Here is a 12,424-nt window from a genome sequence, read left to right on the forward strand (position 1 = left end):
TTATAGAATGGTTTTGTTGCTCTATAGACCATTTCTTAATGTCTCACTCTTCTACGTCTTCCATTTTCTTTTCATTTTTTGTCTTATCTGCACTAGACACAGTATTTATAAAATAAGATGTGCTCTTTCAGCTGTTGTTGCTCACAATTTTCCTTTCTTGCTTAAGCCCCTATGTAGGCACAGATCTGAGACAGATGGGGAAGAATGTGGCATAGTTACCCGTCCTGAACAGGTGGAACAATATCCTGAGAACCCAGAAAGGGCCAGTCAGAGATTTGCATTGCCATTGCAACAGGTGAGGCAGCTGTCATTCCCGGCTAAAGAAATCATTAACCTGTGCGAAAGGGAAGGAGAAGAGGCTTGATTTTTAACACTGCATGGTGGGAAATGAGATTGAGAAAATACAGTGGGCATCTTTATACACCCTAATCAGAAATGACCAAATCCAGGACATCAGAAATCCTCTGTTTTAATGGTCTCTTAACTGAAAGGTGGTCATTTTGGGAGATTCCTGGCTAGCTGTCCCATGGTAAAGTTCCTTTTTGGACTGATCTGTATGTAAGGAGTTGGTTGAGATGGTACTCTGCACACTGACAGTATATGGATGGATTTAAGACTAGCACTTAAAATTGACTGTGACAGGACAGATGGATAAGGATTCGAACACATCAGCAATTGTAAAATGTAGAAAATACTCTGACAAAATGTGGGCATCCTGATTGTGGCAGAGTTGGGAGAGGTGCACAGGAAACTACTACTGATTGTACTGGGTACCAAACTTGCCCAAAGTCACAGACAAAGCAGAGGCAGGAATTTGGATCTCTAGAATTGCAACCCATTGCATTCATGTTTTGATTTCTCTGTGAAAGTTAGAACTTAACATTCATCAGTACCCGGGATGATATCAGTGTTACAGCTGAAGCTGAGACACGGGCAGTGCAGGCTCCTTTCTCTGATCCTTTGGACAGATCACAATCCAAAACTTTAAACAGCAGAAAAACATCTTCAAGGAGCAGACAGCCAGCCTGTGATTTTTCAACAGCAGCACTGTGTGAGGGTTGCAGAAGCCTCCTCACACAAGCATCTTCCATAAGTCTTTTTATGAGACTAGTTATGAAGCTATAAAGATGATCTATGGTCTTTTCCTAATTGTTAGGATATTGAACTCTTCTGTCAAGCAGTATGAAGGTGAAACATTTTCCAAGACTGACATAACATAGGTCCCAGAAGAGCTATACATTGCTTCTTCACTTCACTGGAAACAGAAAAAGAATATGATTGTACAATTGCATTTCAGGGGCTATGAGCACAAAGCAACAGTGGGTCAGAGTTGTGCAGGCAGTTCTGTGGCAAGCAAGAGCAATTCAGCTGCTGCCTCTTGCATCCTCCTTCAGAGTGACTACCTGGCCCTGACCTGAAACATTTCTCTATTTTTTGTCAGGTGAGTTGTTGTGTTGCCTTAGAGAGCTTATACAGCTCTGCACAGGGTCAGGCAAGTGCTCGAGGCAGCAAGAAGGCAGAGAAGGGCAGCAGTGGCAGATGTGGTCAGATGGGTTTGGTCTGCTGTGGCAATAACAGCTGAATCCACAGCAGAGCAGCGCCTGGTGCCAAGGTTAGGGTAAGGGATAGAGGGAAGGAGATGTAACGAGCGAAAGGAGAGGTCTGAAGCCATCCTTTCCTCTTAAGAGCTGTTGTCCTGAAGCCTTTGGGTATATTTCTGAGGGCATTTTCCTGAAGGTTTTCTCTGTTACATCTGCCTCATAGAAATAGAGAAAGAATAAACAAAGCAAGTACCCCATTGAAAGTTAGCCTTGCAACCTCTCAACTGCAGGGACAAACCACATTTTCCTTCTTAAGCCTGTGCCTGAACAACTACAGCTGTTCTGCTGGGGACACATGCTCTGCATAGCACAAAAAGGTCTATTAAATTCCATTCTTTTCTGCTAAGAAACAGCTGAATTCAGAAATAATCCCAGTTTTGCCTGTTCTCTTTTCTCACTAATCTGTTTGCCCTGCTTGTCTTGGCTTAGCTACAGTTTATGGAAGTAACTTAGTTATACAGAGACTGTCAGTTAAGGGCCTATGTCTGTAAAGGGCTGAAGTTCATGTATACTGCTCCTCCTCACGTTCTTCTGAATTACTAGGCACTATTTAAATAACTGATGAGAAATTTTCATTAAAACAAAAAGCAAGCAAGGCAAATAGTAATCCAATGAAAAATCACTAAAAAATCCTAGAATTCAGGTATCTTATGAAGATTTAATTCAGACCTCTTTCTGCCTTGCATTCAGCTACAGGTGTCTACTTCCACAGTCATCCTCTGCTGATCTGACCCATGATTTGAAGAAATGCTGAATGCTTGTGGCTTTAAAGAAGGCAGTGAGACCTGTGCTCTAACCCTGTGAAACCTTCTATAATACTAGGGGATCCAAAAGCGCTGCCCGAGGGCTTTCCCCACAACTAGTCAGAACTTTTTAAGATTAAACTTAGATGCTCAAGAAATGTTGGGGGGGAAGAAATTTCTAAAGGTTGCTAGTCTAACCTCCTAGGAGGTTGCCCAAGTACAATTGTCACCAGCTCTAGATCTGGTTGCTTGTGGCTTTGTGTAACCAGCTCTTGAAAACCTCCAAGTCTGGAGGCTCCACAACCGCTCCTGGCACATACTACCCTCATAGTGAAGAAGTTTTTGCAAATGTCCTTTGTTACACCATCTGGCACTGCCAAGAAGAGTGCAACCCTGCTATCTTTGTAGCTACACTTCAAGATGCTATTAAATTGGCCCTCAGCCTTCTCTTCTCCATGCTAAACGAGCCCACCCTCCCCCTCAGACTTCCCTGGTACATGGTGCTCCAGGATCCCGACCTTCTTAGCAGTCTCCTGGTGGAGACTCTCCAGTTTCTCTGCAGCTCTCTTGCAGGAAGGTGGGGGGCAATCCTGGGCAAAGTGTTTGGGCATGGTCTCACTGTCACCAAGGACGGTAATAATCTCCCTTGATCTACTAGCCACGATACACCTGGCATGTGTTTTGCCTTTCTTGCAATGAGACAGCGTTACTGGCTCATACTATGGTGTCCACCACAAGCTTACTTTTCTATAAAAAGGATCATTCCTTCCTTCGCCTCACAAAAGAAAAGCATTGGAACATCATTTTTTTGACACTTTAGCACTCATTGGGTGGCTGTGTGATATCTTAGCACTCTCAAGAAGCATGAATTGCAACAGTAAAAATGTAGGTAAAGCTTAACCTTATTGCCAGGCCACAGCAATGAGCTTAGTAAGATCAACATAGGTATAAATTCATGCTCATTTTTAAAGTTGACCTTATACTGTGCTTTAAAGGAATTTTCTAAATGTAACTCAAAATTTTCTAAATCAAAATGCAGGTAGGGGAGAACCAATTGCTCTCTGAGCACAAGAGCCAAGTCAGTCCCAGAGTCCAGGCATATATCCGCAAAGAGGAAGAGCTGCTAATTCCCTGCAATTTAGTCCTTTCAGTGCAATGTGGAGGACATGCTGTACTTCTAGATAAATGCACTCCTGCCTCTGCTTCTACTGTCTATAGCACCGGAGGAAGGACCTGAGACTGTTCAAGTTCACTTAACATCAGCCCAATCTTTTCCCAGTTAATCCTCTCCTAGCATAACTTTCTGGTTACTAGGATGCAGGCATGTATCATGAACTTCGAATAAAAGAGAGGAAGTGGCAATTTGGAAAGGTTTTGATTTTTAGGTCAGATATAAATCATTTAATGCCTCACAACAAGAGAGAAATTGGAAACAGATTTTGTCTTCAGATCTACTTTTGCCATCATAGAAATTGTTCCACAGACTTGTTCCCTTATGCAAAGTATCTGGAGTCCCCAGGGGCTCTAAGACAAAACAGAAAAGCAGCATTGTCTCTCAAGTTTCAGATGTCTAAGCTTTATTGATAAAAATGCTCAGAAATATACCTATTCTACCATCCACACAAAGAAGGGAAACTCAAAAACTGTTCTTGGCAAAACCAGTCATACTGATGAGACAAAAACTGGAACTTCATCATTTAGTTTTCCTTTAAATCCCCATCCTGAATTTTCTTTTGAGGGGCTTCTGTGGGAATCCACCCGGGAAGAGTTTTCAAAGGGCTCAAGTATTTGCAGTTCTCACTAAAGACTCACACACTCCCACTGTAGCAATCAGCTGAATATCACAGCCTAGATTTAAATCAGCCCCAATCATAAAATATTTTGGAGAGTCTTCTGAGACAAAACTGCTGTCACCTGCATAAACATCAAGGATTTCCACTTAGGGGTACAAGAAGAAAACAGGGTCTGAGCCCACCTCATGTCCTGACACAGAAGATGACTTGAATTTCCACCTAATGCAATATAGTTATGCCCTTTGTCTAGTGCTCAGAATTTTTTAGGGAAAAAATGGCTGTACTGAGGCAGTGGGAAATGGATGTAATCCATCACCTCTAGTGCCTCAGACCTGAGATGTTCCATCCAGTCCGTAATCAAGGGCACCATAACAGTGACATAACAGAGACCTGACGGCTCAAGTCTCTGTCCTTATTTTCTGGGCAGAAGACTGCCAACACCAAGATGTTAAGTCTCTATATTTAAAATTATTTATTGGCAAGGCAACCATTTTAAAGGATTCCTATAATGAACCACTTAAAACAAAGCATATGATTGCATTGATCTCAGGTAGTCCCTTGCCCATTGTTATTCCATACTTGTTGAAGGCAGAAGCATTAATAAAAGGCACAGAATATGGTATTTGTAGTATTGTTCAGATTTTTGCCTTTGAAAAGGTAAAAAAAAAAAAACCCAAAACAAAACTCTTGATGGCTGAAAAAGGGAAGACATGGGAATAGTCTGTCATTGTCAAGAATTTTAATATTTAATATAGTGAAATATAAGATTTTTCCATGAAAAGAAAAACATTTCGAGAGATGCTGCAAAGACTGTGCTGCTGATCCTGAAAATCTTTATTTCATATTATTTGTCCCATTTTTTGATAGCATCACTCACAAACTAGGGCAGGGCAGACAAATACAGATGAGTGGGTCCTCCAATGCTGAAAACATCTTTGAAACATTAATTGCTCATTATCATTTCAAGCAAACTCCCTGTGCTTTGTCTATTATGTATTTACAATATGACACTGAAATTACTGAAGCATACAAGAATGAACTTTGTATTTTTAATTAATTTCTGTGTTAATTGATGTTAGTTCAAGTGAAAAAAAACCAAACCAACCCAAAACCTAAGTAGCTCAGCTATGCCATTTTTCTGTTTTGGCTTAAAAGTAAGTTTTACAAAATACCAGTGATAGAAATTTTCTTCTTGGCTGTCAATATGTCATCACCACAATTTTTCATCTCATTTTGATAAGAAATTTGCAGTCTAAATATTTGATCTGAGTGATCTATGATGGAATGACTACATCAGAGGACAAGGGAAGAGCTACAGGTGTTGTCTATCTGGACTTCTGTAAGGCTTTTGACATGGTCCCCCACAACATCCTTCTCTCTAAATTGGAGAGATATGGATTTGATGGATGGACTGTTTGGTGGATGAGGAATTGATTGGATGGTCACATCCAGAGGGTAGTGGTCAAAGGCTCAACATACCGATGGAGATCAGTGAGAAGTGGTGTCCCACGGGGTCCCTACTGGGACTAGTACTGTTTAATATCTTCATCAATGACATAGACAGTGGCATTGAGTGCACCCTCAGCAAGTTTGCAGATGACACCAAGCTGAGTGGTACGGTTGACACACCTGATGGTCGGGATGTCATCCAGAGGGACCTGGACAAGCTGAGGAATTGGGCCCATGTGAATCTCATGAGGTTCAGCAAGGCCAAGTGCAAGGTCCTGCACATGGGTCAGGGCAACCCCTGGTATCAATACAGGCTGGGGGATGCAGGGATTGAGAGCGGCCCTGTGGAGAGGGACTTGGGGGTAATGATGGATGCAGAACTGGACATGAGCCAACAAGGTGCGCTCACAGCCCAGCAAGCCAACCGTATCCTGGGCTGTATCAAAAGAAACATGGCCAGCAGATAGAGGGAGGTGATTCTGCCCCTCTACTCTGCTCTGGTGAGACCCCACCTGGAGTGCTGTGTCCAGCTCTGGAGTCCTCAGCACAGGAAAGACATGGACCTGTTGGAGCGAGTCTAGAGGAGGTCCTCAAAAATGATCAGAGGAATGGAACACCTCTCCTGTGAGGATGGGCTGAGAGAGTTGAGGTTGTTCAGCCTGGAGAAGAGAAGGCTCCGGGGACACCTTATTGCAGCTTTTCAATGCTTAAAGGGCACATATAAGAAAGATGGGGACAGACTTTTTAGTAGGGTCTGTTGTGATAGGACAAGGGGTAATGGTTTTAAACTAAAAGAGGGTAGATTCAGACTAGATATAAGGAAGAAATTTTTTATGATGAGGGTGGTGAAACACTGGAACAGGTTGCCCAGAGAGGCTGTAGATGCCCCATCCCTGGAAACATTCAAGGTCAGCTTGGACAGGGCTCTGAGCAACTTGTTCTAGTTGAAGATGTCCCTGCTCATTGCAGGGGGGGTTGGACTAGATGACCCTTAAAGGTCCCTTCCAAGCCAGACTATTCCATGACTCTATGATATAAAGTAATCTTAATTTCATTTAATTTCACATCCTCCTCTGTCCCTCTCCTCCTCCCAGTGTCCTGGATGGGTGACTAACCCACAGAAATTCAAATCACATTTCCACAAGTGATCAAGGTGACAGAAGTTAGGAATTATTCATGTAATTTCCCCCCCTTGACTGCAATTTTCATGAGAAGGCTGAATTTCAGATGTAGAATTTCAAACATGGGTAGTAACTGTTCATATTTTCCTTCTTCAAGTGACTCAGCAGATGTGGCCCGAGGAAAATTGCTCCTCTCTTCCTAACAGAAACAGTGCCAAACTGGAGGCAGCAACAGGCATCATCCTACCAAGCGCCTCACCAGGGAGATTATTTCTGTAGGACTTTGTTTGCCCTAATGCAATTTCCGCAGGTGAAAGTGTTAAGACATGGAAACAGAAATCCAGAGGGTGTTACTCAGTAGGATTTTTCTCTGATGACCACACATAGTGTGTAGAACAATGAACTGCCAACCCCCAGCCCATCCCCACAGTCAGAACACAGATGCACAGCAAAGCTCAGCCTAATCCTGATAGTCAGCATTGCAGAAAGTGCCTGTGATGAACACGGACTATGAAAGACTCAGTGATTCAAAGCATTTCAATTTATACTGAGGATGGCTGTCGAAACAAACAGAAAATGCTTGCTTGCTTTTTCTTTTTTTTTTTTTAAATATAAGACTGGTTTTCTTTTTCTCATTCTCTTTCAACTCCCAAAGTACACAAGGGACTTAGTTTCCATGTTATTATGAAGTATTGTACTTAAATAGGCAGCTATATATAATTAACGGAAGGAATTACTTGCATACACAAATAACAACTCCTAAATCAGCATCATATTTGGACACAAATGTCAACCCATAAAATTCTCAATCTATTCTGCTCACTGTCAGCTCTTTCTTTAAAATTAGGATGCCTATTTTTCTCCAGCTCTTTTTGTTGTTGTTAGACCTTCTGGTATCCATACCATACCTCTGGCAGGCAAGGACCCATTTACATTAGCTTTCACTGTGGGAGCAACAATCCTTGCTGCTGAAGACTTAAGTTTGGGTTGTAGCAAAGTATATTCTTCAAAACTCCTCTCTTTCATCTTGCCTTAGGTTTGACTACGCGAGAGCCTGCAGAGGTAGAGAGCAGCACACACACACTTTGTCTGTGCAGCTGGAGCGTGGGCATATGGACCTTTTCTTTTTCTCTGTTCCACAGGCAGGGAGGTGACAGTCACTAGAAGTTCATGTGGCATGAATAAAAGGCAATGCAAAGAAAGCAATAATATTACATTTTTACGTTGTTAATACAGTACTGGAAGACAGTTGTGGAGAAACTGCAAGCTTCCTGTAAAAGGCTGAAAATTACTTTTTTTTTCCTCCATGCGAGAAATGATCACAAAGGACAACAAATGCCAGTGACAGAAATAAGAAAAAACTCCAAACAATTTCAGTAGCAAGTAGCTGATAAAATATCAGTGTGCTCTCCGTTCTTGCTGGCACAGTGGCCAGAAAGAGCCTAGAAAGGTATGATGGAGCTGTTTCAAGGGGCCCCAGCATGCTCCTGCAAGACATAATATTTCCAGATAAAGATGGGTACAATAGCTCTCGTGCAAGAAAGGCCAAAATAGAAGCCTGTTCTTTGCTAACTAGAAGGAAGTTCAAAAGATCTAAAAATATACGGCAATTTATATTAGCTAGAGAACCAAGTCTCGGCATTTTAACGGTAGTAAGATGGGATGTTTCAATCGCTTAAGCAACAGAATAGGCTTTTTTATTTGTTAAACTAAACTGATAAAAATTTGTCTGGTGGGAGAACACCTAGATTTTAAGAAAGAAGCCAAAAAAAACCCCAATGTGTGTGTGGGGGGGTTACAGAGGGTCATCAAGTCATGTCTATGGTGGGTGAGAATAAGTTATTATTTCCATGAGACTGAAATGTATTTCCATGCAACTGAAATGTAGAAGTTGAGCTGATGGAAGTGGAAGAGTCACTCCTCTGACAATATCAGATGTGAGCGATTAACTTGAAATGGCAGGTGGAGTGGTTATGTACTTAAAAGCACACAAAGTCTGGATGTACAGTTGTCACAGCTGACCTTATTCTCATGACTTACAGAAGCAAAACTTCTAGGAAATGAGCGTGCACAGAGACATATTCATGGGAAGTTCACACCATGACTTTCAAGCTCTAGCTACAGATGTCTGTGAATTCATAGGATAAATTTTAAGGAGCCTGAAAAAAGCTACTTAACAAAAATTATATTGCCAGTAGCTTATACCCACTGTACAAAGGTGTGCATTTTTACAGCCATATTAAATCAAATTAAAAATACAAGAGAAAGCGTGCATTAGAAATAATAACAAGCTGTCAAATTGCACAGTAACAATTCAGTGCAGCCCTCTGAATCAGACCCTAGAACTCTGTGGGTGTCCTCTTAACTAAAAACATGTGCCATACAAAAAAAAAAAAAAACCCAACAAAAAACAGGCATGTAACTGCATAGTCCCCAAAATCTTTCTGGCTCTTCAGGGCATTCATGAAAAGACAGAGCCCTCTACTGGCCCCTGCTTTTTTTTTTTTTTCCCCACCCAAGTCCTTTAGTATTAAAGAGCCAAGTGTCAGTGCTAAAAGTTATTCTGGCATACATAGTTTTCTTGGGTCTAAATCTATTAGCATGGGGTGCAATTTAGGTTCCAAAAGCCATTGTTACACCTGCATAAAACTATTCCTGTGAGAGAAGTTTAGGATCTTATCAGATTAGCAAGCAGATGCATCAGTTCAGTCCTGTAGATAACATTACATACAAGAGATACTTTTCTTTTGCCAAAATAATTGAAAATCTTTGCTGTTGATGCCAATATTTGCAACAGATTCAGGTATTAAGATTTCAGAAAATTATGGGAAGCAGTTTAAAACACTTGCTTTTCCCCTAGTACAGAATTCATATGTATTTGATCCCCTTTATGTATTTTAGTTGAATACTATCCCCTTGCAGAAATAGAGCATGCACTGTGTTACTTGCTCTCTGCAAATACAAAGACACCACACGAACCCAGCCTGGGTGGAGTTCACGTGAGAGGAGTGCGAACTTGATGCATTCTTAACTCTACAATAAAAATATCCCTTTGGAAGAAAACCGTGTGGTTTTAAAATGTAAAAGCCAAATCTGTGTAGTTTTGTGTCAGTCCATTGCCCTAACAGAATTACTATAGATTAGCACAATGCTTGTTGTACTTTCCATTTAGGCCATACCACTTAATTTGGAAGAATTCCTGTAATTTGGAGTCATTTTACTTAAGATACGTGACGAGTAAGGGGTCACCAAGTCTCGGCCCGCAGCGGAGGTGACGGGCAGCCACTCCAGTTCGTCTGACCTGACTGCAAAGCACTCCCATAGCCCCTTCCCAGCTGCCTGACTGTGCTTTCACTGCTTCTGGACTCACTGGTGGCGCCGGGTCAAACCTCCAATCCTCTGCAGTGGGAGTTCAGCCCTTTCCCTGGGCATGAGAAATTCCCCTCTGGCTGACGGAGACTCCTAGAATGCCTTTCAGCAACTGAGTTAGGGTCCAGACCAAATGAAAAGTGCTCTGCGGTGTTAATCTGAAAAACAGAGTTTAATTATTTATTGTAGCACTACAAGTGAGCTGACGTTTGGAGTTGGAGACCACGACTGAAAAGCTCTCAGACATTAGACTAGTGTGCAGGATGTCTGTGTGCCAACAGACAAGAACTCTACTCAGGACAGTCTTACTGTTGTACAAACAAAGAAATGTGCAAATGGCTCTTAGGCACGCACGACTTGAACTGAACTTAGGGTATTTTTAATTATTTTAGCTTGCATTTATAAATAGCATATGGACAACACGACCACCTGAAAGAAGAAAATGAAAAGAAGGAGGAGCTGATCCAACAGAAAAAAGGGAGCCATAAATTGGGTTTATGTTGCTGGGGAGCAGGATGCCACTGCGGGCTGTTTAGTTTTTGTACAGTGTTACGCCTGTTACCTATCACACTGCTCTGAATAAGGAAACCTGCAAAAATGCTGGCCCAGGGCAGGTTCTGTGGCTCAGGCAAAGCTGAGCCCTGGTGAGAGGTGAGGCAGGAGGCTGCTGCTGGGACCAGCGTTGGTGGCTAGCGGGTGTCTTCTCCAGGTCCAAGCACGAGTCAAGTCTTTGGTGTGATACCAGTATAACATGGCAGCACTCAGAGCCTGAATAAGCACTGCAAGCAACCAGCTCTTATGCCCCACTGCAGCAATAGGTCAAGTGGGAGAAGTGCAAGCTTGAGAGCCTCATGTAAAACGGCTGACAGCACAGAGTAGGCATTAGCCTACAGTTCAATCCTTCAGGCCTCCCAAAAGATACAATCATATTTAAAAAGCCAGCTACCAACGGTTAATATATTTACTCAACTTCTGCAATCTCCTTTGTTGTCCAAGCATCACCATACTTGTGCTTTTGCCCTTTGCGTGCCTTACCACAACCCACAGCAAAGTGCAATTTTGATGTTTTCCTAACCAGTGTACTTGAAAAGACAGTATTTTCAGTGCAGCAAAGTACCCAAACTGGGCGTAGAAATCAGCTACTCTGGCAATTAGTCACATGAAACAGCAACTAGACACAAGCTGTGCTTTCCTCAGACAAGCCTGCCACTTGGGCTGTCCAGGCTGCTGCACAGACAGTGTCATCAAAGGCAGTTGGGAAAATGTCAATGTCACTGGTAAACACAAATATCCATTTTCACACACACACACTTTGCAAGATGGGAAGAATCCCTGCTCCTCTGGGTTGTTCCTTCCACAAAAAGCTCTTCAGAGCATTGCAAGAGACGCTTGTGTCTCCAAATTACTGCCAAATACTCCACACTGATTATCTGGTTAGATCACACATGATCAACAAAGGTTTTCAAATCATCCATTTACAGCTCCTGTGGCATATATTGCCTATGTCCATACAAGTCAATTACACAGTCCAGAACGATCCTGGACTCCACAGGTCACCGGTCAGTACTACAGCATGATCCTCAGCATGTGTTTGGCCTAAGCAAACCAGCTCTGTCCCAAACAATCTCCCAGTTCAGTAGTCTGCATGATCCTGGGAGGCTTGTCAGTGAGCAGTCCACATGCAGCCACCCTGTTTTGGAGTCTGAAAGTGTTCAGTGGTATGTACAATGAGTGTTAGTGCTAGAGCACAATTTTAGGCACGCTAAAATGTAGCTTTTTTAAATACTGACTGGACCATGCTGGCACAGAGGCTGCCTGGCAGTTTTGGTTCATACCTGGGGAAAGATGAGAATCAACAAAGCATGCCAAGCCCACCGTTGCCAGGATGATACACGACTTCATTGTACATCCAGTCTTGCACATATTGGTAGGGGTGATAACCACCGTATTTGAAGCTGCACCCAAGAACAGCCCAACATGCCATATTGATGTGGGACATTAAAGCACCTTTCAACTTATTCTATGGTTTCACTTAAGAGTAGCACATTATTATAAAAAGGACTAGTAATGGTACAGTTGCTACTCTATTACTACTATTCTCATGGAAACAAGAGACTCAAGCAGAATGAAGTAACATAATTAGGAAGAGTCCTGGAGATGCTGTTGGAAGGAAAGCTTCAGATCCAAGGAACAATACTATATAGGAAATTTCTAAGCACTCATTTTTCATTACACGAATCAACCAAATTTCACAATAAAACACACATATGAAAGCAAAAACAGTGGAGATCCTGAATTATATTTATCATGAACTTGGCTGGACCCGTCAATAACCATAATCCCTCAGG

Source organism: Haliaeetus albicilla, chromosome 3, assembly GCF_947461875.1.
Source record: "Haliaeetus albicilla chromosome 3, bHalAlb1.1, whole genome shotgun sequence".
Classification (NCBI taxonomy): Eukaryota; Metazoa; Chordata; class Aves; order Accipitriformes; family Accipitridae; genus Haliaeetus; species Haliaeetus albicilla.